The sequence below is a fragment of the Bos javanicus genome, chromosome 1 (assembly GCF_032452875.1).
Source record: "Bos javanicus breed banteng chromosome 1, ARS-OSU_banteng_1.0, whole genome shotgun sequence".
Lineage (NCBI taxonomy): Eukaryota > Metazoa > Chordata > Mammalia > Artiodactyla > Bovidae > Bos > Bos javanicus.
In genome coordinates, this window is record NC_083868.1 from 54772782 (window position 1) to 54798031 (window position 25250).

At 38.1% G+C, this 25250-nt stretch overlaps 1 pseudogene; it reads right to left on the reverse strand.

Moving 5' to 3' along the window:
* Nucleotides 1-9281: 9281 nt before the first annotated feature.
* On the reverse strand, nucleotides 9282-10080 carry LOC133254390 (cysteine dioxygenase type 1-like; annotated as a pseudogene).
* Nucleotides 10081-25250: the final 15170 nt, after the last annotated feature.

The window sequence follows — 25250 nt, forward strand, 5'->3', positions numbered from 1 at the left end:
GGAGAGTTGGACTGTGAAGAAAGCCGAACGCCTAAGAATTGATGCTTTTGAACTGTGGGGTTGGAGAAGACTCTTGAGAGCCCCTTGGACTGCAAGGAGATTCAACCAGTCCATTCTAAAGGATATCAGCCCTGGGTGTTCTTTGGAAAGAATGATGTTAAAGCTGAAACTCCAGTACTTTGGCCACCTCATGTGAAGGGTTGATTCATTGGAAAAGACTCCGATGCTGGGTGGGATTGGGGGCAGGAGGGGAAGGGGACGACAGAGGATGAGATGGCTGGATGGCATTGCCGACTCGATGGACGTGAGTTTGAGTGAACTCCAGGAGACGGTGATGGACAGGGAGGCCTGGCATGCCGTGATTCATGGGGTCATAGAGTTGGACACGACTGAGCGACTGAACTAAACTGAAGTGAACTGATACAGGGTTATCATTACCATCTTTCTAAATTCCATATATATGCGTTAGTATACTATATTGGTGTTTTTCTTTCTGGCTTACTTCACTCTGTATAATAGGCTCCAGTTTCATCCACCTCATTAGAACTGATTCAAATGTATTCTTTTTAATGGCTGAGTAATTACTCCATTGTGTATATGTACCACAACTTTCTTATCCAGTTGTCTGCTGATGGACATCTAGGTTGCTTCCATGTCCTGGCTATTATAAACAGTGCTGCGATGAACATTGGGGTACACGTGTCTCTTTCAATTCTGGTTTCCTCAGTGTGTATGCCCAGCAGTGGGATTGCTGAGTCATAAGGCAGTTCTTTTCCCAGTTTTTTAAAGGAATCTCCATAATGTTTCTCCACTGTTATCCATAGTGGCTGTACTAGTTTTCATTCCCACCAACAGTATAAGAGGGTTCCCTTTTCTCCACACCCTCTCCAGCATTTATTGCTTGTAGGCTTTTGGATTGTAGCCATTCTGACTGGCATGAAATGGTACCTCATAGTGGTTTTGATTTGCATTTCTCTGATAATGAGTGATGTTGAGCATCTTTTCATGTGTTTGTTAGCCATCTGTATGTCTTCTTTGGAGAAATGTCTATTTAGTTCTTTGGCCCGTTTTTTGATTGGGTCACTTCTTTTTCTGGAATTGAGCAGGAGGAGTTGCTTGTATATTTTTGAGATTGATTCTTGGTCAGTTGCTTCATTTGCTATTATTTTCTCCCATTCTGAAGGCTGTCTTTTCACCTTGCTTATAGTTTCCCTTGTTGTGCAGAAGCTTTTAATTTTAATTAGGTCCCATTTGTTTATTTTTGATTTTATTTCCAATATTCTGGGAGATGGGTCATAGAGGATTTATGTGATTTATGTCGGAGAATGTTTTGCTTATGTTCTCCTCTAAGAGTTTTTTAGTTTTGGTCTTGCATTTAGATCTTTAATCCATTTCGAGTTTATTTTTGTGTATGGTGTTAGAAACTGTTCTAGTTTCATTCTTTTACAAGTGGTTGACCAGTTTTCTCAGCACTACTTGTTAAAGAGATTGTCTTTTCTCCATTGTATATTCTTGCCTCCTTTGTCAAGATGAGGTGTCCATAGGTGCATGGCTTTATCTCTGGGCTTTCTATTTTGTTCCATTGATCTATATTTCTGTCTTTGTGCCAGTACCATACTGTCTTGATAACTGTGGCTTTGTAGTAGAGCCTGAAGTCAGGCAGGTTGATTCCTCCAGTTCCATTCTTCTTTCTCAAGATAGCTTTGGCTATTTGAGTTTTTTTTGTATTTCCATACAAATTGTGAAATTATTTGTTCTAGCTCTGTGAAAAATACCCTTGGTAGCTTGATAGGGATTGCATTGAATCTATAGATTGCTTTGGGTAGTATACTCATTTTCACTATATTGATTCTTCTGATTCATGAACATGGTATATTTCTCCATCTATTAGTGTCCTCTTTGATTTCTTTCACCAGTGTTTTATAGTTTTCTATATATAGGTCTTTAGTTTCTTTAGGTAGATATATTCTTAAATATTTTATTTTTTTCGTTGCAATGGTGAATGGAATTTTTCCTTAATTTCTCTTTCTATTTTCTCATTATTAGTGTATAAGAATGCAAGGGATTTCTGTGTGTTGATTTTATATCCTGCAACTTTACTATATTCATTGATTAGCTCTAGTAATTTTCTTGTGGAGTCTTTAGGGTTTTCTATGTAGAGGATCATGTCATCTGCAAACAGTGAGACTTTTACTTCTTTTCCAATTTGGATTCCTTTAATTTCTTTTTCTGCTCTGATTACTGTGGCCAAAACTTCCAAAACTATGTTGAATAGTAATGGTGAAAGTGGGCACCCTTGACTTGTTCCTGACTTTAGGAGAAATGCTTTCAATTTTTCACCATTGAGGACAATGTTTGCTGTGGGTTTGTCATATATATCTTTTATTATGTTGAGGTATATTCCTTCTATTCCTGCTTTCTGGAGAGTTTTCATCATAAATGGATGTTGAATTTGGTCAAAGGCTTTCTTTGCGTCTATTGAGATAATCATATGGCTTTTATTTTTCAATTTGTTAATGTGGTGTGTTACATTGATTGATTTGTGGATATTGAAGAATTCTTGCATCCCTGGGATAAAGCCCACTTGGTCATGGTGTATGATCTTTTTAATGTGCAATACAATCATACCTCAAGAAACAAGAAAAAAGTCAAATAAATAACCTAACCCTACACCTAAAGCAACTAGAAAAGGAAGAAATGAAGAAACCCAGGGTTAGTAGAAGGAAAGAAATCTTAAAAATTAGGGCAGAAATAAATGCAAAAGAAATAAAAGAGACCATAGCAAAAATCAACAAAGCCAAAAGCTGCTTCTTTGAAAGGATAAATAAAATTGACAAACCATTAGCCGGACTCATCAAGAAACAAAGGGAGAAAAATCAAATCAATAAAATTAGAAATGAAAATGGAGAGATAACAACAGACAACACAGAAATACAAAGGATCTTAAGAGACTACTATCAGCGATTATATGCCAATAAAATGGACAACGTGGAAGAAATGGACAAATTCTTAGAAAAGTACAACTTTCCAAAACTGGACCATGAAGAAATAGAAAATCTTAACAGACCCATCACAAGCACAGAAATTGAAACTGTAACCAGAAATCTTCCAGCAAACAAAAGCCCAGGTTCAGACAGCTTCACAGCTGAATTCTACCAAAAATTTAGAGATGAGCTAACACCTATCTTACTAAAACTCTTCCAGAAAATTGCAGAGGAAGGTAAACTTCCAAACTCATTCTATGAGGCCACCATCACCCTAACACCAAAACCAGACAAAGATGTCACAAAAAAAGAAAACTACAGGCCAATATCACTGGTGAATATAGATGCAAAAATTCACTTTTAGAATCTAATTTTAAAATAGAAATTCATCCCTTTTTAGAAATAACATTTAAAATTGCACTGAGATATTTTAAGTCTAATAGTAGCAGGGTAAGCTAGCAACATCTCTTTTTTTGGGGGGGGGTATTAGTTCTAAAAGGTCTTGTAGGTCTTCATAGAACCGTTCAACTTCAGCTTCTTCAGCATTACTGGTTGGGGCATAGACTTGGATTCCTGTGATATTGAATGGTTTGTCTTGGAAACGAACAGAGATCATTCTGTAGTTTTTGAGATTGCATCCAAATACTGCATTTTGGACTCTTTTGTTGACCATGATAGCTACTCCATTTCTTCTGAGGGATTTCTGCCCGCAGTAATAGATATAATGGTAATCTGAGTTAAATTCACCCATTCCAGTCCATTTGAGTTCACTGATTCCTAGAATGTCTACATTCACCCTTGCCATCTCTTGTTTGACCACTTCCAATTTGCCTTGATTCATGGACCTGATATTCCAGGTTCCTATGCAATATTGCTCTTTACAGCATCGGACCTTGTTTCTATCACCAGTCATATCCACAGCTGGGCATTGTTTTTGCTTTGGCTCCATCCCTTCATTCTTTCTGGAGTTATTTCTCCACTGATCTCCAGTAGCATATTGGGCACCTACTGACCTGGGGAGTTCCTCTTTCAGTATCCTATCATTTTGCCTTTTCTTACTGTTCATGAGAAATTTGTATGCAGGTCAGGAAGCAACAGTTAGAACTGGACATGCAACAACAGACTCTTTCCAAATAGGAAAAGGAGTACGTCAAGGCTGTATATTGTCACCCTGCTTATTTAACTTATATGCAGAGTACATCATGAGAAACGCTGGACTGGAAGAAACACAAGTTGGAATCAAGATTGCTGGGAGAAATATCAATAACTTCAGATATGCAGATGACACCACCCTTATGGCAGAAAGTGAAGAGGAACTCAAAAGCCTCTTGATGAAAATGGAGAGTGAAAAAGTTGGCTTAAAGCTCAACATTCAGAAAACTAAGATCATGGCATCCAGTCCCATCACTTCATGGGAAATAGATGGGAAAACAGTGGAAACAGTGTCAGACTTTATTTTTGTGGGCTCCAAAATCACTGCAGATGGTGACTGCAGCCATGAAATTAAAAGATGCTTACTCCTTGGAAGGAAAGTTATGACCAACCTAGGTAGCACATTCAAAAGCAGAGACATTATTTGCCAACAAAGGTCCATCTAGTCAAGGCTATGGTTTTTCCTGTGGTCATGTATGGATGTGGGAGTTGGACTGTGAAGAAAGCTGAGTGTCGAAGAATTGATGCTTTTGAACTGTGGTGTTGGAGAAGACTCTTGAGAGTCCCTTGGACTGCATGGAGATCCAACCAGTCCATTCTGAAGGAGATCAGCCCTGGGATTTCTTTGGAAGGAATGATGCTAAAGCTGAAACTCCAGTACTTTGGCCACCTCATGCGAAGAGCTGACTCATTGGAAAAGACTCTGATGCTGGGAGGGATTAGGGGCAGGAGGAGAAGGGTACGACAGAGGATGAGATGGCTGGATGGCATCACTGACTCGATGGACGTGAGTCTGGGTGAACTCTGGGAGTTGGTGATGGACAGGGAGGCCTGGCGTGGTGCGATGCATGGAGTCGCAAAGAGTTGGACACAACTGAGCGACTGAACTGAACTGAACTGAAGCTAGCAACATAGAGTTCTCCAAAAGGAGTCCTTTGTATGGTGCTACAAGAAAAGGAACAATGAAGTCCTAGTTGGGGCACATGGGAGCTGTGGAAGGGACTAGAAGGTGTCTGGGTGGAGCATCCACAGAATCTACTGCAGCAGGACTCTGGTTATTATTACAGAAACATGTGGCAGGGTATGAGAGAAAACAGGCTTATCTGTATCATTAAGATAAGCCTTTGTGCATGCATGTGTGCATGCTAAGTCGCTTCACTCATGTCCAACTCTTTGAGACCCAGTAGACCATAGCCCTCCAGGCTCCTCTGTGCATGGGATTTTCCAGGCAAGAATATTGGGTTGTGTTGCCCTCCTCCAGGGGATCTTCCTAACCCAGGGATTGAATCTGTGTCTACTGTGACTCCTGCATTGCAGGTGGATTCTTTATCACTGAGCTACCTGGGAAGCCCAAGATAGGGACCTAGAGAGGTTTAATTTAGTTAACAAATAGAACATAGTTTCTTTCTTTTTTTTTAAACCTTTATTTTGTAATGGGGTGTAACTGCTTAAAAATGTTGTGATAATTTCAGGTGAACAGAGAAGGGACTCACCTTAATATGCATGTATTCATTCTCCCCCAAACTCCCCTCCCATCCAGGCTGCCACTGTAACATTGAGCAGAGTTTCAGAACATAGCCTTATTCTGATACTTCAAGTGAATTATTTGCTGGACTGAACTGCTAGAACTCAACTGGTTCATAAATTGGAAACCGTTTGCTTTTCTATTTTGTAAAGTGAGGCTTGCCTGTAAACAGTTAACATGTTTACAGTAGTGCTTTAATAACTGGAATAGTAAAGGCTCCTTTCTTTCTTCCTTGGCATAACTACCTGGAGTTAGGCATTCATTGTCATAGACAGTCTGTTATATGTAGGACTAGGTTTTCTTTTCTGTGCCTCATTTCTAATGGTGTTTGATGAAATTTACTTTTGCTTAGCAGGAATCAAAATAACTGAACACTGACTTATTCAGTGAAAAATTCAGGCAGAGGCTTGTTTGGTATGAAGAGATAAGCCCTCATCATGCAGTATATATGTTCTATTAGAACAGGGGCACAGTAGAAGCATAAGCCTGTAAACACAGTGTATGAACATTTATTGGAGCAGAAGCCATTAAGTGACAATTAGTTGTAAATAAACTGTGTGTTTAACCAGAAAAGAAGTGTGCAATTTAGCATTTACAAGATGAAAGCTATTATTCCTTGGTAAACTTAAAAGTATCTTCAACTGTGGAATTCCTTTTATGTTTTTCACCAAGGTTATTAATGATCAACACACCTGCCTGCTCTCTTAATTGGCCTTAGACATTATGTGGGAGAGAAAAGAAGTGGAAAGCTTGGTTTTTGTCCCTAAGAAAGCCACAGGACCAGTGAGGACAAGCCTGATGTGTACCATGTGGTTCATCAGTTGTTTGGTGTTCCCTGCTCGGTGCCAAGCATTGTACTAGATGTTTTGCTCCCAGGATCTAATTTAATACTCACCACAGAACTGAATCATTCTTCTCATTTTTAAATGAAGAAGCTGAAGCTGAGAGAGAAAATTATTTATTCTGATAAAACAACTTGTTAGTGTTTGTTAAGGATTCACAACTGAGCCAAAGCTGTCTTTTTCCTAAACTAAGCTGCTTGTTTAAAATCCAAATTGATCTGAGACTAGAAGAAGCTTGCAAAAACTGTCAGGAATGCATTTTTAAAAAGCTGCATTTGAGGAAAAAGATCAATAAGTAACTGTGTTGATTAGGGCCAACATTACAATATTGATGAGTAATATAGAGAAGCAGAAACCCTCAACTTTTGTTTTGCTTTTGTCTTCTCTGTCAGATAGAATGATCTTCAAACCATAGGAGGGTAAAGCAAATATTGGTGACAGGGGAATTTAAATCTATATGGGTGAGGATTTTATGAGATGGCACCTAACAGATCTAAATGAGCTCAGGTCTCCTACTAGATGAAATATGACCTTGAAGACCAGGACAGCCTCAGACAAATCAATAGTCCTTTTATATTCTCTCCTAGTACCCTGTAAGGCAGTGTATGCTATAACTTGTGAGTATATATTTGTTTGTAGCCATTCCAATAATTACTTTTCTCTCTAAACTCCAGATGCTATGTCTGTTGGTTTCCCTGCTATTCCCCTGGTGGCTAGTACAGTGCCTGGGACATAGTTGGGACCTAGCACACCTCCAGGGAATGAAAGAGTTTTCTGTATCCTTGTAGATGACCTTTGAGGCATCAGTGGGAACTGTGGAGGATGACGACACTCTGATTTTGAAAAGGGTGTCATATAGGGCACTTTTGATAAGAAGTTACCATCTGGTAGACCATAGAACAAAGACTGGCAAGAATCTGTTGACTGGGACAGAAATACTTTTAAAGGACATGCATTTTATAGTTCATCACAATTTCCACCTCCTCTGCTGTTTTCCCCAGTTTTATTCCCTGGTTAGTTCTTAGAAGCATTAGTGCTTTAGAGTCCAACAGATTTGTTGACATGGATCCTCTGAGAAGTTCTAGATACATCACTGTAGAGATGAATGGAGCCATTCATGCAGAAATGAATGGTTGGTAAATAATCAAAGAGAAAAGAGTGTACTCTTAAGCCATAGGACAAAATATTTTCAATTAATGCTTTTTAAATACACTATATTTAGCATAAAAATGTAGTAAATTGGGACGGTGGAAAGCTAAAGGATTCTATCAGCACTTTCACCTACTCAACCTGTTTATCGATAATTGATAGCATTGATGAATCATGTTCACATAGAATTTTATAGCATCTTTCTAAATAAATTCATTGAATGAGCATTTTTAATTAATTAATTTTAGATGCTATTTTTAGACTTTGTGTAGTTGAAGATCTAGTACTCCTAACAGAATCCAGGATAACATTCATGATCTAATATATTACATTATTGGGGCAATGAGCTTCTTAAAACAGATTAAAGATGGAAGTTAGCCTCCCACAAAAGGATATCTTAAAAAATAAAACAGCTCTCCTACGTAAAATATGGACATGTTTAAAAATTTCTCTGCATTATCACAATCATTTCCCCTCCTACTCAGTTTTTCCCGTTCAATCTGTTTAAGAATAGAGTATCTTAGATTCCAAAGTGAAAGAGCATATATTTTCTCATCTTTTTGCCACACTATATAAAGATAGTATACAGAGGATAAGACACTAGTGATCTGATCAGTGTGTATGGTTTCAGTTCTACCTTAGGATGAACTTGATGATTCTATTGGTGTGTGTAAAGACCTTTGAAAGGCACTGGTCTGTGTGATCTTGAGAAAATCGTGTCTGTAAACTTCTTCCTCCTTAGGAAATGTGCAGTTGTTACTGCCTACCTTGAAGGGTTGTTGTGAGGAATGTGTGAGATTATATATCATCTCTACCTTCTACTGAATATGCAGCATTGTGCTAAGCTTATCAGATGCATTGTTTTGTGTATAACCCACAATAAATCAGGATACGTTGCTGCTTCTCAAGTTCTAGGAAAAATCAAATCTCTATCTACTACCCTATTATTTATAGAACAGGAATTTGTAAAATAAGATTGGTAAAATAAAATGCACAGATTCAAAAAGTTCTCCTCAAATATTAAGAACATATAAAGTATATTGAAGACATCTACATTTAGCCTTCCAAGTAACAAGGCGAGTGGTTTGATATCTTCCTTTTTTTATTGCTAATTACAATCCAGAGACCAAAGTGTTTCCAAAAACTATAAAAACCATCACTGACATTCCTAGTATGGTTCTGATGGGTTTAGCAGGTAAAACGAGTGGAGCTTGATTTGATCTTTAAAATCATAAGCCTTTTTATCTTTAGTGGGATTTTTCTTCTCTAGTAGCTCGGGGCACTATTTGCTTACTTGCTGCTGCTGCTAAGTCGCTTCAGTCGTGTCTGACTCTGTGCGACCCCATAGATGGCAGCCTACCAGGCTCCTCTGTCCTGGGATTCTCCAGGCAAGAACACTGGAGTGAATTGCCATTTCCTTCTCCAATGCAGGAAAGTGAAAAGTGAAAGTGAAGTCGCTCAGTCGTGTCCGACTCTTAGCGACCCCATGGACTGCAGCCTACCAGGCTCCTCCATCCATAGGATTTTCCAGGCAAGAGTACTGGAGTGGGGTGCCATTGCCTTCTCTGATTTGCTTACTTAATGCCTTATAATTAGCATCTGCCTTATGGTAGATCTAATATTGGCCTTGTAAAGTGTATTACTGGACAGGCAAGTGGTAGCAGACCTTCCTGTCCAAGGCGGAATTCACTGGACCTTAAAAAAACCTCAGAGGGCCTGGTGCCCCTTAGTTGTTCTCCAGTGATCCTGAAGTTGTAAATGGAATCCTGATTCCAAATTTGCTATGGAATGTCATGGTGACTTTGCTTTTATGTCCTGTTCTTTGATCAAAGGCATGGCATGTGTCAAAAGGCGGACTATACAAGTGAAGGCTCATGGCAGGCTCTGTATGGCTAATATTCTCTACTCGATGTAAGCCAATCAAATCGTTGATGTAGGCACACTGGTTTTCCCTCAAGATTCTTTCAGACTTCTTGATCATCTCATTGGATTTCTTGTCAGCCCAGGCAAACAGTGTCTCCTTTATTTATTTATTTATTTTATCCTTTTTTTAAAAAAATTAATTTTATTTTATTTTTAAACTTTACATAATTGTATTAGTCTTGCCAAATATCAAAATGAATCCACCACAGGTATACATGTGTTCCCCATCCTGAACCCTCCTCCCTCCTCCCTCCCCATACCATCCCTCTGGGTCGTCCCAGTGCACCAGCCCCAAGCATCCAGTATCGTGCATTGAACCTGGACTTTACAATATTGTATTGGTTTTGCCATATATCAACATGAATCCGCCACAGGTATACACAATTTCGCTGCAGCATCTTCAGAAAGCAATAGGAATCAGTGTGATCATGGATACTGCTGCCATGTCCTTCACCCCAGCATAGAATCATGATATTAAATTTTCCATTTCCTTGATCCACAAGATTTGGATCCACAAGATTTAGAGATTTGAAATAACGTATTTCTTTATTTCTATATTAGAAATAAAGTATTTCTAATATATCTGTTCATTTTCAATGACCTTGTGTTCTAAGGACTAACTCAGTCTATTGGGTCTCTCATCATTTGGTGCCAACTATGTTTGAAAGAATAATTCCTTCTTCATTAAAAAAAATTTTTTTTTTTGGTTAGAGATCACTCACTAGCCTCTCAGTTTAGAATATGATACTGGTGATTTTTGCAGTGTCAAGGGAAAGAATTATATAGTGTGGAATAGATTGTTACCTTTTTGCTGGCTACTGCTTTGCACCTCTCTCTACTGTCCTCTTTGCTTTACTTTCTTTTTTTCTTGGATTTCCTTGGGAACTTCAAATTGGTTATCTTCTCTCATGAAAAACTAGTTGTCCTTTTTTTTTAAAGTATTGATATCTGTTATCCAGGCTCTTGAGAGTCCCTTGGACTGCAAGGAGATCCAACCAGTCCATTCTGAAGGAGATCAGCCCTGGGATTTCTTTGGAAGGAATTATGCTAAAGCTGAAACTCCAGTACTTTGGCCACTTCATGCGAAGAGTTGACTCATTGGAAAAGACTCTGATGCTGGGAGGGATTGGGGGCAGGAGGAGAAGGGTACGACAGAGGATGAGATGGCTGGATGGCATCACTGACTCGATGGACGTGAGTCTGAGTGAACTCTGGGAGATGGTGATGGACAGGGAGGCCTGGTGTGGTGTGGTTCATGGGGTCGCAAAGAGTCAGACATGGCTGAGCTACTGATCTGATCTAGGCTCTTGAGATCCCACTTTCTACATCATAATTTACCAAGATAGTTTTCTTTTAAAAAATTCTACATTTATCAATGTATTTCATTCACATAGTTAAAAATCAAAAAGGACTAAAAGACATATTTTGAATAAAATATAGACTCCTGTACCATTCTTTATTCTCAAGTCTTGCACTCCTAAAGTGTCAATTTCATCTCTTTTACAGATATCTTGTAGATATCTTCTACAATTTTCCAACATCTTTCAATATTTATATTTGTGATGCTGTTTATTAATTTTTCAACCTTAGTGTTTTTAGACTTCTTATTTGGTAATTCAGAATTTATCACTCTTAAGACACCCCTTACCACATATACATGTGTTCTCTTGTACTGTTCTCTCAGTGTAATTTAGCATATATTTAATTAACTCAGTACTTAGATTCCATAGATACTGAATAGTTGAAAATTATTTACTACTGAGCATAGTAATATATTTTTCTTCTTTCCCAAATATACTCTATCATTTTAGTATTTGTATTATTGCTTATATTTCTCTATCTTTCATATCTTTCAAAAGCACCAATAAAGCTGTCAAGTACTTACCAATACTTTTTCAAATGTTAAAATGTAAAAGATAATAAATCAATTTTTTAAACTTTTTTTGTGCTTACAAGCCTTCCTCCTGTTTTTCCATATCCTTCTCCAGTCTCAGCTAATTACACTCTAAACCCCATGAAAACATGTTCTTCTGTAACTCCCTTCATTCTTTTTCAGTGTTTGATCCTGTGTCTGGGATTCCATGTACTCCTTTTTTCTTGGTGTATTCCTTTATGCTGGAAGATGAAAGCTCATCTTCCAGCATCTCTCTAATGAAGGGTGATAACATTTTATTTGAATTTCCTTCATGTCTAAAAATGTTTTTATTCTATCCTCACACTTGATTGATAATTTGATGGAGCAGTACGCATTGCCTATTTGGTTGGAATAGTGACTATTGAGTATATCTCAAAAATCCTCCTTATATTTTTATTTTCCCCATTCTGTGAATTCTGTCCTTACAAGGTACAATTCAGAATACTTTTACCAACTTCCTGTGCAGTTATGGTACACTTACGTGGGTTCATCTTATCAGACAAACCAGTACAGGGTTACATTCAGAAGAAAGTAGCTTGTGTTTTGTAGGCGGCAATCATTTTGCTGCTGCAGGTTCAGAGGTGGTTTTCAAGGGTGCTAGTGTCATAGGTGTTCATGGCAGGAGAAGTTGCAGTGAATGATTGGTGGAAGGATAAAATGGTTTTTCCATCAGGGTGGTTCTGCAGTGTAGTTCTGGATCTCGATACTGGAACCCTGATCTTGAGCTTGTTTCTCCAGCCCTCCTAATGATTGAGTGAGCCATCTATCGTCCTTTAAGAAAGTCATTTTTCCCTTAGCCTACAGGGTTTATTCTCTTGTTTTCCATGAAGACCGATACGGTTAGTATGGAATTCTAGACTAAGAATGATTTTATATCAGCAGTTGAGAGGCTTAGCTTTGCTGTCATTTAACATTCTTGTGTTGCTGGTGTCATGTAATGCTTGTTATTTTATAAGGGCTGTGTGTGTTATCTTATAAACTTTCAGTGTCTTGCTTTAACCTCTTGATAAAATTTCTAATGGTGTTTCTTACTTATTGTTCTGGGCATTCCTGTGTACTCTCTTTCTAGAAGACTATTTCATTTCAAGGAAACTCAATATTATTTCTTTGATAATATCTGTATTCAGGATTTCTGGAATTCCTATTAGATGTTAGAAAGCAGGGTGCAGTTCTCTTAGTTATATATTTCCTATTTCTATGTCATATTGCATTTTAGTCTATGTTCCTGGATTTCCTAACTTTAGCTTCCATCTCTGCTTTTATTTTAAAAATCAGTTATAAAATCTTTAATTTTCAGGTGCTCTTTAAAAAAAAAAAAAAGCCAATCTTCTTTTCTCCCATTGCATCTTTTTTTTTTTTTTTAGTTTTAGAAGAATTACATCTCTCTGAACATCTTGTGTGTTGTGTTGATTTTCTTTTTCATTGTCTTTTATCCTTGTTTTGATTTCTGTTTGTTTTCATCTTTCACATTGGATATTTTATTCAGGTGTCTGATAATCTTTAACTTTCCAATCATTTGTTTGTCACTAAAATTCTGGTCAGAAGTTCTGTTTAGGGATAGATGGGTATGTTGTCTGATGACTTTTGTATAGAAAGCCAGGTATTTAACTGAGGGCCACTCAAAGTTCAGTGTGTGAATTGTTTAGTTACCCTAACCAAAAATTCTCTAGTTTTTGTCCTGATGAGGATTGAGTTTAAGAGTCCTATAGTTCAGTACGTGAACTTATATACAAGTCCCTGCTTTTCAGTACCATGAATCATTCCCTTTTCCATGTGTCTGTTATTCCTACATTAGGAACCTAACTGACTCCATTTCTCCACAGGAAAAACATCGTCCCTGTCTCACAGAGCTCAGGTTGAGAAAAAGTTGTTTGGCTGCACAGACTGAAAAAGAGAAGCTGGTTGGAAAGGTCTCCTTGCCTCTCACTGTGTCGGTCTTTAGCCATTTCTCTTTGCTTACCCCACCCCTTCCTGTTTCAGTGCTGACTGGCTTTAAAGACTGGCTTCCAGGTGTTTTGTCAGGTAAATTGATTAGCTTCCTTTTAGGCACCCTCTTACACTATGTAGGCTTTGGCTTCCTGTGTTTTGACTTTCAGTTACCACTCCTGCATCTATTTTTCATCTCTTAAATAATTGTTGGAATAATTCTGTTTCCTGCTCTCTCATTCTCAACGTTATGAGTTACTAGCATGCTAACTTTTCAACTGTCATTTTAGTTCAGTTTGCATGCATGTTAAGTTGCTTCAGTTGTGTCTGACTCTTTGCTACCTTATAGACTGTAGCCCACCAGGCTCCTCTGCCCATGGGGATTCTCCAGATGAGAATACTGGAGTGGATTGCCAGGGGATATTCCCGAGCCAGGGATCAAATTCACGTCTGGTTTAGTTTTGTTGTTCAGTCACTCAGTCATGTCTGACCCTTTGTGGCCCCATGGACTGCAGCACGCCAGGCTTCCCTGTCCTTCACCATCTCCTGAAACTTGCTCAAACCCATGTCCATTGAGCTGGTGATGCCATCTAACCATCTTGTCCTCTGTCATCCCCTTCTCCTCCTGCCTTCAATCTTTCCCAGCACCAGGGTCTAGTGAGTCAGCTCTTTACATCAGGTGGCCAAAGTGTTGAAGCTTCAGCTTCAGCATCAGTCCTTCCAATAAATATTCAGGACTGATTTCCTTTAATATTGATTGGTTGGATCTCCTAGAAGTCCAAGAGACTCTCAAGAGTCTTCTCCAACACCACAGTTCAAAAGCATCAATTCTTTGGCACTCAGCCTTCTTTATGGTCCAACTCTTGCATTCATACATGACTACTGGAAAAACCATAGCTTTGACAGGATGACCTTTGTTGGTAAAGTAATGTCTCTGCTTTTTATTATGCTGTCTAGTTTGGTCATAGCTTTTCTTCCAGGGACCAAGCCTCTGTTAATTTCATGGCTGTAGTCACCATTTTGGAGCCTAAGAAAATAAAGTCTGTCACTGTTTCCATTATTTTCCCATCTATTTGCCATGAAGTGATGGGACTGGATGCCATGGTCTTCATTTTTTGAATGTTATGTTTTAAGCCAGCTTTTTCACTCACTTCTTTCCCTTTCACCAAGAGGCTCTTTAGTTCTTCTTCACTTTCTGCCATAAGGGTGATGTCATCTGCATATCTGAGGTTATTGATATTTCTTCCAGCATTCTTGTTTCTAGCTTGTGCTTCATCCAGCCTGGCATTTCTCCTGATGTACTTTGCATATAAGTTAAATAAGCAGGGTGACAATATACAGCTGTGACGTACTCCTTTTTCAGTCTGGAACCAGTCCGTTGTTCCATGTCTGGTTCTACCTGTTGCTTCTTGACCTGCCTACAGGTTTCTTAGGAGGCAGGTAAGGTGGTCTTGTATTCCTATCTCTAAGAATTTTCCAGTTTGTTGTGATCCACACAGTCAAAGGCTTTAGCATAGTCAATGAAGCAGATTTTTTTTTTTTTTTAATTCTCTTGTTTTTTTTGATGATCCACTGGATGTTGGCAGTTTGATCTCTGGTTCCTCTGCCTTTTCTAAATCCAACTTGAACATCTGAAAGTTCTTGGTTCAGGTACTGTTGAAGCCTGGCTTGGAGAATTTTGAGCATTTCTTTGCTAGCATGTGAAATGAGTTCAATTGTGTGGTAGTTTGAACATTCTTTGACACTGCCTTTCTTTGGGATTGGAATGAAAACTTACCTTTTCCAGTCCTATTGCCACTGCTGAGTTTTCCAAATTTGCTAGTGTATTGAATGCAGAACTTTAACAACATTATCTTTTAGGGTTTAAAATATCTCAGCTGGAATTCCGTTACCTCCACTAGCTTTGTTCGTAGTGATTTTGGTTTACTTTGGGGAGGATTAAAAGGTAACAACATGAGGTAATCCTAAATGTAATCAAATATTCTTTCCAATTTTTCCAAACAATGACACATCTTACAATAAAGGATTCTCTGTGTGCGCTCAGTCAGTCATGTCTGATTCTTTGCAACACACCAGGTTCCTCTGTCACTGAAATTTTCTAGGGAAGAATACTGAAGCAGAGTGACATTTCCTTGCCCAGGGGATCTCCTCAACACAGGGATTGAACCTGTGTCTCTTGCATCTCCTGTGTTGGCCCGTGGATTCTTTACTATTGTGCCACCTGGGAAACCCAAGAAGTTCTGATATCAGTTAAGATAAAGTGATCAAATCACCACTATGAGGAAGTGTACTCTTTCTTTAACATTCGATAGAATGAGAGTTACAGTGGTTAATTAACTTGTCCAGAATGTTGTCTATTTAGTAGGGAGCAAAGTACAACTTGCATTCTAGACCAGTCTAATGCTGAAGACTGTGTGGTAACTATTAAACATTGCTGAGTATGTAGAATACATGACACATCACAGGTTCTGAATGATGGCAACTATTGGTAAGGTATAGTTTTCAGTGTTTTAGATAGGTGTTATTTCTAGAGTGAGTGGAGTAATAGGATCATCCTTATACACTGCATCGAGAATATTTAGGTCTGAAAGCAGTAAGGAAAATTATTTGCATCTTTAAACTTGTGAGACTGGTAGGATAATGCCTCCATCTCCCAAAGATTTCTACATCCCAGTTCCTAGAAACTGTGAATATGTTAGATTATATGGCAAGGGGAATTACAGTTACAGATGGAATGAAAGTTGCTACTAAGTTGAATTTGAGGTATCTAGGTGGTCCTGATGTAGTTACAAAGGTCTTTATAAGTGCAGGAGGGAGACAAAAGAGAAAGAATCAGAGGATGGTGGCGTGACAAGGACTTATTTTAATGGTGCTGGCTTTGAAAATGGAGATATATACAGCCATGAGCTAAGGAATTCAGATTGTCTCTGGAAGCTGGAAAAGGCAACCGTTTGAAGCCCTCATTTAGACTCATTTCAGATTTCTCATCTCCAGAACTATAAGATAATTTTTGTTGTTGCCTTATGTAACTAAATTAATGGTGATCTTTTATAGTAACAACAGTAAGAAATGGAGATATAAGTAAAATAAAAGTGTGTGTGTGTGTCTGTATTTTACAAGAAGGGGAAAATGGTAAATGCTCACTTGAGAGGACTGGGCTTTAACAGAAAGGGACATGGTTTACCAGTAACCCCAGATGTGGCCTGCAGCCTGGGGGGAAGGAGTGATTGGGACTGAACATGTACTGCTTGGTCGTCAGGGTAGGAGGGGATCTGTTTTTATCTTGGACATAGGCAGGACAGTGACTCTTCCTGCCCCAAGGAATTTAAAATGCCCTTAATGCCTACAGTGTGCAGAGCATAGACCACCCGGTCTCAGGACACCCAGATTAGAGAGAACTAATATATGGAGGAAATAAGCAGAATCAGTCATTGTGAAATGGGAGAGTTCGAAGCTGGCATGATTCTCTGCATGGTAGAGGGAACAAATCTCCACAGTAACATCTAATAAACACTATTCTTAAAGTGGTCTTTTCTCTATTCTAGGCTTAAGGGCTGGAGTTCAGATGGGAGGCATTCCCAGCAGTACCAGCAGGGAAGTGAGGCAGAGAAAGGAAGGAAGCTGATATTCTAATGGGAAGATACGACAGTGACACGGCAGGGCTTAGTACTATTGAATACCTTGGGGAGTCAGGGCAGGATACATATGACTTGCTCTTGCTCTGTGTTTGAAGGCTGTTCCAGGAACATCACCTTTCTGCCTCCTCTGGACTCACCTGTGCTTGGATGGAACATTCTTTGGAAAGTAGGTAAAGCTCTCTATTAAGAGCTGCAAATACTTTAAGATGCCTGCAGCAGGTTTGGGAATGGTGGACGCCAAGGTTTTATGATCTGCTTTCTTACCTGTCATGACACAGAAGAGTATGATATCTCAGGCATAGGAGATATGAGATATCTGGCATCTAGATATGAGAATCCAGATATGAGATATCTGGCATCTAGATATAAGAATCCAGATATAATATATCTAGAATCTAGACACCTGTGAGATCTAGAAAAAGAAAAATCAGACTTTTCACAGTGGAAACACTTTTTTTTTTTGCCACACTGATTAATAGTCAGTGGAGAAGAAGGATTAGAAATTAACATAAAAAGAAAAAGGATTCAAAATTGATATAAAAACTCTTTTTGTTCACATTTTACAGTGGTCTTATTATATATATGTTATATATTACTATATAGGAATCTATATGTAGAAATGTAGATATGTACACTCAAACTTAAGTATTGTGGCAAATATATAGGTGTATGAAAGATTCAAACAAAATTAAAGAGCACCAAGTGTGCGTTCCAACTAGGTATATTGTATTATGCATGTATTGCACATTACATTTTACTTTCCTTTTCTAAACACACAAAAAAATCAAGGCCCCAGTAGGCACACTTCTCAAAGTATGTGTATTGCAAGTGCACAATATGTAGTTGAGAATAGAGGTCAAAGAATTGTACGTACCCACCTTTCTTCCTAAAGGTGGAACAGTTGGAAGCATCATCTTCACACACTAAGAACTACTATTTAAAGTAATAGCAGTCTCGGCTGTACAAGTTCACAGCAGGCTTAACTAACCATGGCAGATGTAATGGCTCAGAAATGAACAATGTAAAAAAAAAAGTCAAAAACAATCATTTGGACATAACTTATATTTGAAGACTATAGTCAATTATATATCAAGAACTGGAAAGACACAGATGAAAAACTGTTCATTTTTTGCATGTTGTATTCTGTGGTCTCAATGAAGGAAGCATTAAAAATAAAAAATCAAGAGCTCTAGCTTTGGAACCAGATAAGGGTTAAAATGCTCTTATTCTAATGTTTAGTAGCTTTGATCTTGACCAAATTATTTGAGTATCAGTTCTTTCATCTGTCAGAGACATGATAGCTTTCTCAGGTAGTTTTAGTGAGAAGGACATGGATTAATACGTAAAGTTTCTCTTTATTTAAGACTTTCAATTGAGTTTTTATACTCATTTCTCCTTGTGTAATCTTGGGCTTTCTCATATTAGAAGGTATTTGTGTCAATGTAATTAAGTTCAAGATTGTTTGCTGATGGTCTTTTGAATTATAGGTACTGTACTAGTTACTGGTGATACCAAAAAGAATGGAACACAAATTTTGCCTTTGAGGAGTTCAAAATATAATAGAGGTATAGACAATAAATCATATCAGTACAATGTGTTGTATACTGTTGTATATATATATATATGTACACACACATATATATATATATGTAAAAGTATATACCAAATATTAGAGGAGATGAGATAATGGGGCCATTCATTTTGCCAGGGAAATGGAAGGGAAAAGAGGATGCCAAAGAGAAGTAATATTTGAGCAGTGCCTTGAAGAATAAGTAAGATTGTTTATTTAAAAAGGGAAAAGAGAGAATAAACACAAGAATTGTGTTTCAGGTAACTTTTATGCAGTCACCTGACCAATCTCTGGGGAAACAGTTGCTTTGGACTTTTGGAAATACCTCCACAAACCTTACCCGGAAACATTTTGTAAAGAAAACCAACACTTGGTTTTCACAACTATTATGTTGGTGATTTGATTGATTATTTTTTGCTAAATATCATTTTGAATGTGACATTGTACAGGAGACAGGAATCAAGACCATCCCCAAGAAAAAGAAATGCAAAAAAGCAAAAAGCTGTCTGAGGAGGCCTTACAAATAGCTGTGAAAAGAAGAGAAGCTAAAAGCAAAGGAGAAAAGGAAAGATATATCCATTTGAATGCAGAGTCCCAAAGATTAGCAAGGAGAGATAAGAAAGCTTTCCTCAGCAATCAATGCAAAGAAATAGAGGAAAACAATAGAATAGGAAAGACTAGAGATCTCTTCAAGAAAATTAGAGATACCAAGGGAACATTTCATGCAAAGATGGGCTCAATAAAGGACAGAAATGGTAGGGACCTAACTGACAGAAGCAGATGATATTAAGAAGAGGTGGCAAGAATACACAGAAGAATTGTACAAAAAAGATCTTCACGACCCAGATAATCATGATGGTGTGATCACTCACCTAGAGCTAGACATCTTGGAATGTGAAGTCGAGTGGGCCTTAGGAAGCATCACTATGAACTAAGCTAGTAGAGGTGTTGGAATTCCAGTTGAGCTATTTCAAATCCTGAAAGATGATGCTGTGAAAGTGCTGCACTCAATATGCCAGCAAATTTGGAAAACTCAGCAGTGGCCACAGGACAGGAAAAGGTCAGTTTTCATTCCAATCCCAAAGAAAACCAATGCCAAAGAATGCTCAAACTACTGCACAGTTGCACTCATCTCACACGCTAGTAAAGTAATTCTCAAAATTCTCCAAGCCAGGCTTCAGCAATACGTGAACTGTGAACTTCCTGATGTTCAAGTGGGTTTTAGAAAAGGCAGAGGAACCAGAGATCAAATTGCCAACATCTGCTGGATCATGGAAAAAGCAAGAGAGTTCCAGAAAAGCATCTATTTCTGCTTTATTGACTATGCCAAAGCCTTTGACTGTGTGGATCACAATAAACTGTGGAAAATTCTGAAAGATATGGGAATACCAGACCACCTGACCTGCCTCTTGAGAAATCTGTATGCAGGTCAGGAAGCAACAGTTAGAACTGGACATGGAACAACAGACTGGTTCCAAATAGGAAAAGGAGTACATCAAGGCTGTATATTATCACCCTGCTTATTTAACTTATATGCAGAGTACATCATGAGAAACGCTGGACTGGAAGAAACACAAGCTGGAATCAAGATTGCCGGGAGAAATATCAATAACCTCAGATATGCAGATGACACCACCCTTATGGCAGAAAGTGAAGAGGAACTCAAAAGCCTCTTGATGAAAGTGAAAGAGGAGAGTGAAAAAGTTGGCTTAAAGCTCAACATTCAGAAAACTAAGATCATGGCATCCAGTCCCATCACTTCATGGGAAATAGATGGGGAAACAGTGGAAACAGTGGCTGACTTTATTTGTCTGGGCTCCAAAGTCACTGCAGATGGTGATTGCAGCCATGAAATTAAAAGATGCTTACTCCTTGGAAGGAAAGTTATGACCAACCTAGGCAGCATATTAAAAACCAGAGACATTATTTGCCAACAAAGGTCCGTCTAGTCAAGGCTATGGTTTTTCCAGTGGTCATGTATGGATGTGAGAGTTGGACTGTGAAGAAAGCTGAGCACCGAAGAACTGATGCTTTTGAACTGTGGTGTTGGAGAAGACTCTTGAGAGTCCCTTGGACTTCAAGGAGATCCAACCAGTCCATCCTAAAAGAGATCAGTTCTGGGTGTTCATTGGAAAGACTGATGTTGAAGCTGAAAGTTCAATACTTTGGCCACCTGATATGAACAGCTGATTCATTTGAAAAGACCTTTATTCTGGGAAAGATTCAGGGCAGGAGGAGAAGGGGACAACAGAAGATGAGATGGTTGGATGGCATCAATGACTCAGTGGACATGGGTTTGGGTGGACTCTAGTAGTTGGTTATGGACAGGGAGGCCTGGCATGTTGTGATGGGGTTGCAAAGAGTTGGACACGACCGAGCAACTCAGATGACTGATTTTGAATGTATTGGACCCTACACAGGTTGCACCAATTCAGAGACCCAATTTCAAACAAGTTTAATCACCTAGAATTAGCCATAGACTAGAAAATGGTGCTAACTTAATAGAAATATATCTGTGAATATGGAAAGAACCATTGGACAGAACTAAAGTAAGTGAGTATAGAAAGAAACATGGATTCCTTTGGGCTTAATTTTAAAGGTTATTTTTATATTACATAAAATACACAAGTAAGTTGTCAATATATAAATATTTAGAGTAGAAAATGAAAGTTGACATTTTGGACTAAACATAGCAGATTTTTTTGTTAAGTATAGCACACACATTTTAACATATGCTTCTTCATAAAACCCCAGTAGAAAGACAATAAGATGATTTTTTTAAAAGTTGTAAATCCACAATGGCAAGAAAATCATAGAGGAGGTGTCAACATCATAGATGGATGAAAACGGAAATCAGCAGAACAAAGGAAGTTGAAATGTAGACTGGGTAGCAAGGCACTTTGGGCCACATGGAGACATGAGGTATCTTTGAACCTGGGAGTATGAGTAGGACTGAAAAGCAGGGTTATTATTAGAAATACTGTTTAAGAAATCAACGCCCAGATTTCCTCCTCCAGTCCACACTGTCACGTACTCATTGCTCCCTTCCCTTGAATGAAGGCAGGTGGATTTTCTGGAGATGTGAAGTCAAAGAAACTCTGAGTTTAAGACATTGCAGAGTCATGGAAGGAAGGTGTGACTGTGTGGGAGGAGAATCAGAGGACTCTTGATTTATTTTAAGTCTTGTAGAATTTTTTAACAACATAAATAACTTTAAAAAAATAATTAAAGGGATGTTTTGTCTCTCCTCATTGTAGGACTCGATGATTAAGAGATTCTCTCAGGCCCTCACATGGAATCAAATTTATTTTGGGTCCATATGAATATTACAGTGAATTTGTATTTTAGTATTACTTCAGTATTCTGGAGAGAAGGGAAGAATTTTTATGATAAAAGGAGATACAAAAGAAAATATGTTTTCTTTTGACCATTTTATAATACTATTTTTTTTTCAACAAAATATCAAAGTAATCAGAATTCAATTTTTCACAAACATTGTTCTGATTCTAGGTGTCTTAAGTCTTAGAATAAAACCAGGTATTTAAAAATTTTCATCCTATCTCAGATTCAGTCTCCTGCAAATAATTCAATGACAGCCTCAGTTTTCTGAAATATAAGTAAGATTCACATCTTGTTCAGGTGGACACACACAACTTTGACTGAGTGCCAGCAGTGAGCTGAGCAGAGAGCAGAGCCTTGCCTGTACATGGTGGCATCATATCCTGAGTCCTGATGGCTAGTGGTTTCTTATCACCAAAGCATTCCTTACTCCCAAGATGAACTTGATATGTTGAATGTATGACTGAAGAGAATCTGATTTTTTCTTAATGCAGAGTTTTTCCTTCCAGATAAGTATTGTTCTTTTCAAAGTATTCACCTTAGAGAATTAGATAATACTAGCACATCATGTCATTTTAGAATTCTTCCTTTGAATTTCTTTCTCTTGGATGCTGAAGAATGATTTTTATCCCTATTTTAAGAATAAAACAAAAGTGTCTGAAATTAAATGCAGTGAATAAGTTAGATGAGGAAGTAAGTTCCCTTTGGGGAAATAAAGTTGAGGTGAGACAGTATTGAAATTCCCCTGAGTTTAGTGTTTGACTTCTGAACAGTTCTCACAGCTAAAAGTTGTTTCTCTAGGTGACTATTTCTAAAGAGTTTATACATTGAATATATAAGTCATATAGTTCTTGACTCAACATCCAACAGTTTCCATTTTACTGGTCAGATGTATTTTGATTTAATGCTTTTTTTCTTTCTTTATATGTATAGCTGAATTCATGGGTGAAGTGAAAGTTGCTAGGTCATGTCCAACTCTTTGCAACCCAATGGACTATACAGTCCATGGCATTCTCCAGGCCAGAATACTGGAGTGGGTAGCTATTCCCTTCTCCAGGGGGTCTTCCCAACCCACGGATCCAACCCAGGTCCCCCACATTGCAGGCAGATTCTTTACCAGCATTCATAGGAGTTTTGTTTATATTAATTTGTTAATTCCTGTGAGGTCATTATTTTGTAGACTTAGTGCAGTATCATAATCAACCAGTAAACTATCTTTTGTAAGTAAATTTAATACTAGAGATAATGTTCAGGTATTCAGGGACTGGTATAGTTTGCACAGAACATAAAGCAAAACATGTCTTCTGACTGTGTGGACAAGCACACAGTTAAAGTTCTGAGGATTATAGCAATGATGAAGGTGGGTAGAGAGGTGTAGGAAGGCAGGTTAGGTGATGAAGAAGTCATAAGATCAAGGGATCAGTTCCTTTTTGTCAAATTCCATAATTTTACAGTAAATGGAGGTCCAGGTAGGTGATTTTCCTAATACAAATGGAAGAACAGGATTTCAGTTCCAGAATTCAGAGTTTTATTTCTTTATGGTCTTTTTCCTTCTCCAAGCTTCAGGAATCTTTGAATTATATAGTTTGTTCTCAATGCTTTCTTACCTAAAATTGCATCTCTCTTCTTTTTTCTCTTTTTTTCCTAAGTTTCTGTACTGAAAATTTCCCCTCACATGTCTTTCCTCTCAAGTTGGAAGTTCTTTTATATAAAAAGGAGAAGGTTCTGAAAGCCTTTGGCGTAAGCTGGCATAAACCTACTATGGGGTGAGGTGAAAAAGCTAAGAGGAATTTGCTTTCAAACCTTGACAGGAGAAACCACCAGCAGTTTGATTTCTAGCCTTCATTTCTTTTGGAGAAGTCTTCACAGCCCCTTGGTGGAATAGAACTGTGGTGAAAATATCGGAGGTTACTGCTCAGATCCTTTCTCCTCTTTTACCGGGAGCATTCATTATGCCACTTGGATCATGGTTCTTTATTGTCTAATTAGAGTCATGGATGGAGAAGACAGCTGGTGGAAATTGAGAAAACTTAAATTTATATTCTCCGCCTTCATTGGGACCAGAAGAGGAGAAAAGGTTTAGAAGCAAGGAGAAGGCAGCAAGAGAGGAGATGAAGTAGTGAGACTCAGACATTTTGGAGGAATTTTGAGGTTGAATAAGAAGAATTTTACCAGCCCCTTCCTGTAGTGGATGTCCAGAGAGAGACAGATATGGGGAGAGATTTTAAGAAGGTTCTTTTGTGAGTCGTTCAATAATAGAGTTCTTCCTTTTTTGCTTCTAAAAGAGACTTCCCTGTAGGCATACTGGTTTTCAAGTCTTGGAGGAGTTGGGATTCTTTTTTAATAGTTCTACACTTTAAATTTTAGGTCTGTGATATGTTTTAAGTTTATTTTTGTGAAATGCAAATTTTAGGTCTGTGATATATTTTAAGTTTATTTTCGTGAAATGTGCAAGGTCTGCATCTAGATTTGTTTATTTATTTTTTGCATGTGACTGTATTGTTTCAGTGCCATTTGTTTGAAGATTATCCTTTCTTCATGGAATTGCCTGTGCTCCTTTCTCAAAGATCAGCTGGCTGTATTTGTGTGTGTCTATTCCTGAGCTCTCTGTTCTTGGACATTGACTTGTCGGTCTTTTCACTAATACCATACTGTCTTTATTACTGTAGCTTTACAATAAGTAAGTCTTGTGCAGTGCAGCGTGTAGTTTCCTGACCAGGGATCAAACCCATGCCCCCTGCAGTGGCAGTGCAGAGTCTTAACTGGGTTAAGTTACATTTAAGGGAAGTCCCTGGATTGCTAAAATGATCCTCAAAGTTAGAGCAAGGGAAAAAAATCAAAGTTTCATTTGGAAAATACAACTGTCCATTTTTGGTGTTTTCCCTCTTTCCCAGAATGCCTAGCCCAATTTTTAACAATCAGCATTAATAAGAAAAATGACTGTGTGTCAAACCAAAAGGATAAGATCAGATATAAATTTATTTAATGCTTATAAACAGCTGAGAGGAAGAAATGGTGACCAATATGCTAAGTGCTTTTGCTGTTGTCTCTTTTGTTGAAATGCTATAAAGATTAACTATGGCAAATGAAACCTATTGACTCACTGGCTAGTTAAGAAGTCCAGTCCCTGGCCAATGAAGTTAAATTTTCCAGTAGTACTTTCAAGACACTATCATTAGTTCTTCTCTTCCTTTATCTGGCTATTTTATTTATGATATGAGTGAAGATGAGCCCTAAATCCCCTTATTATACAACCTTAATAAATATCTGGGCAGATTGGAGATATA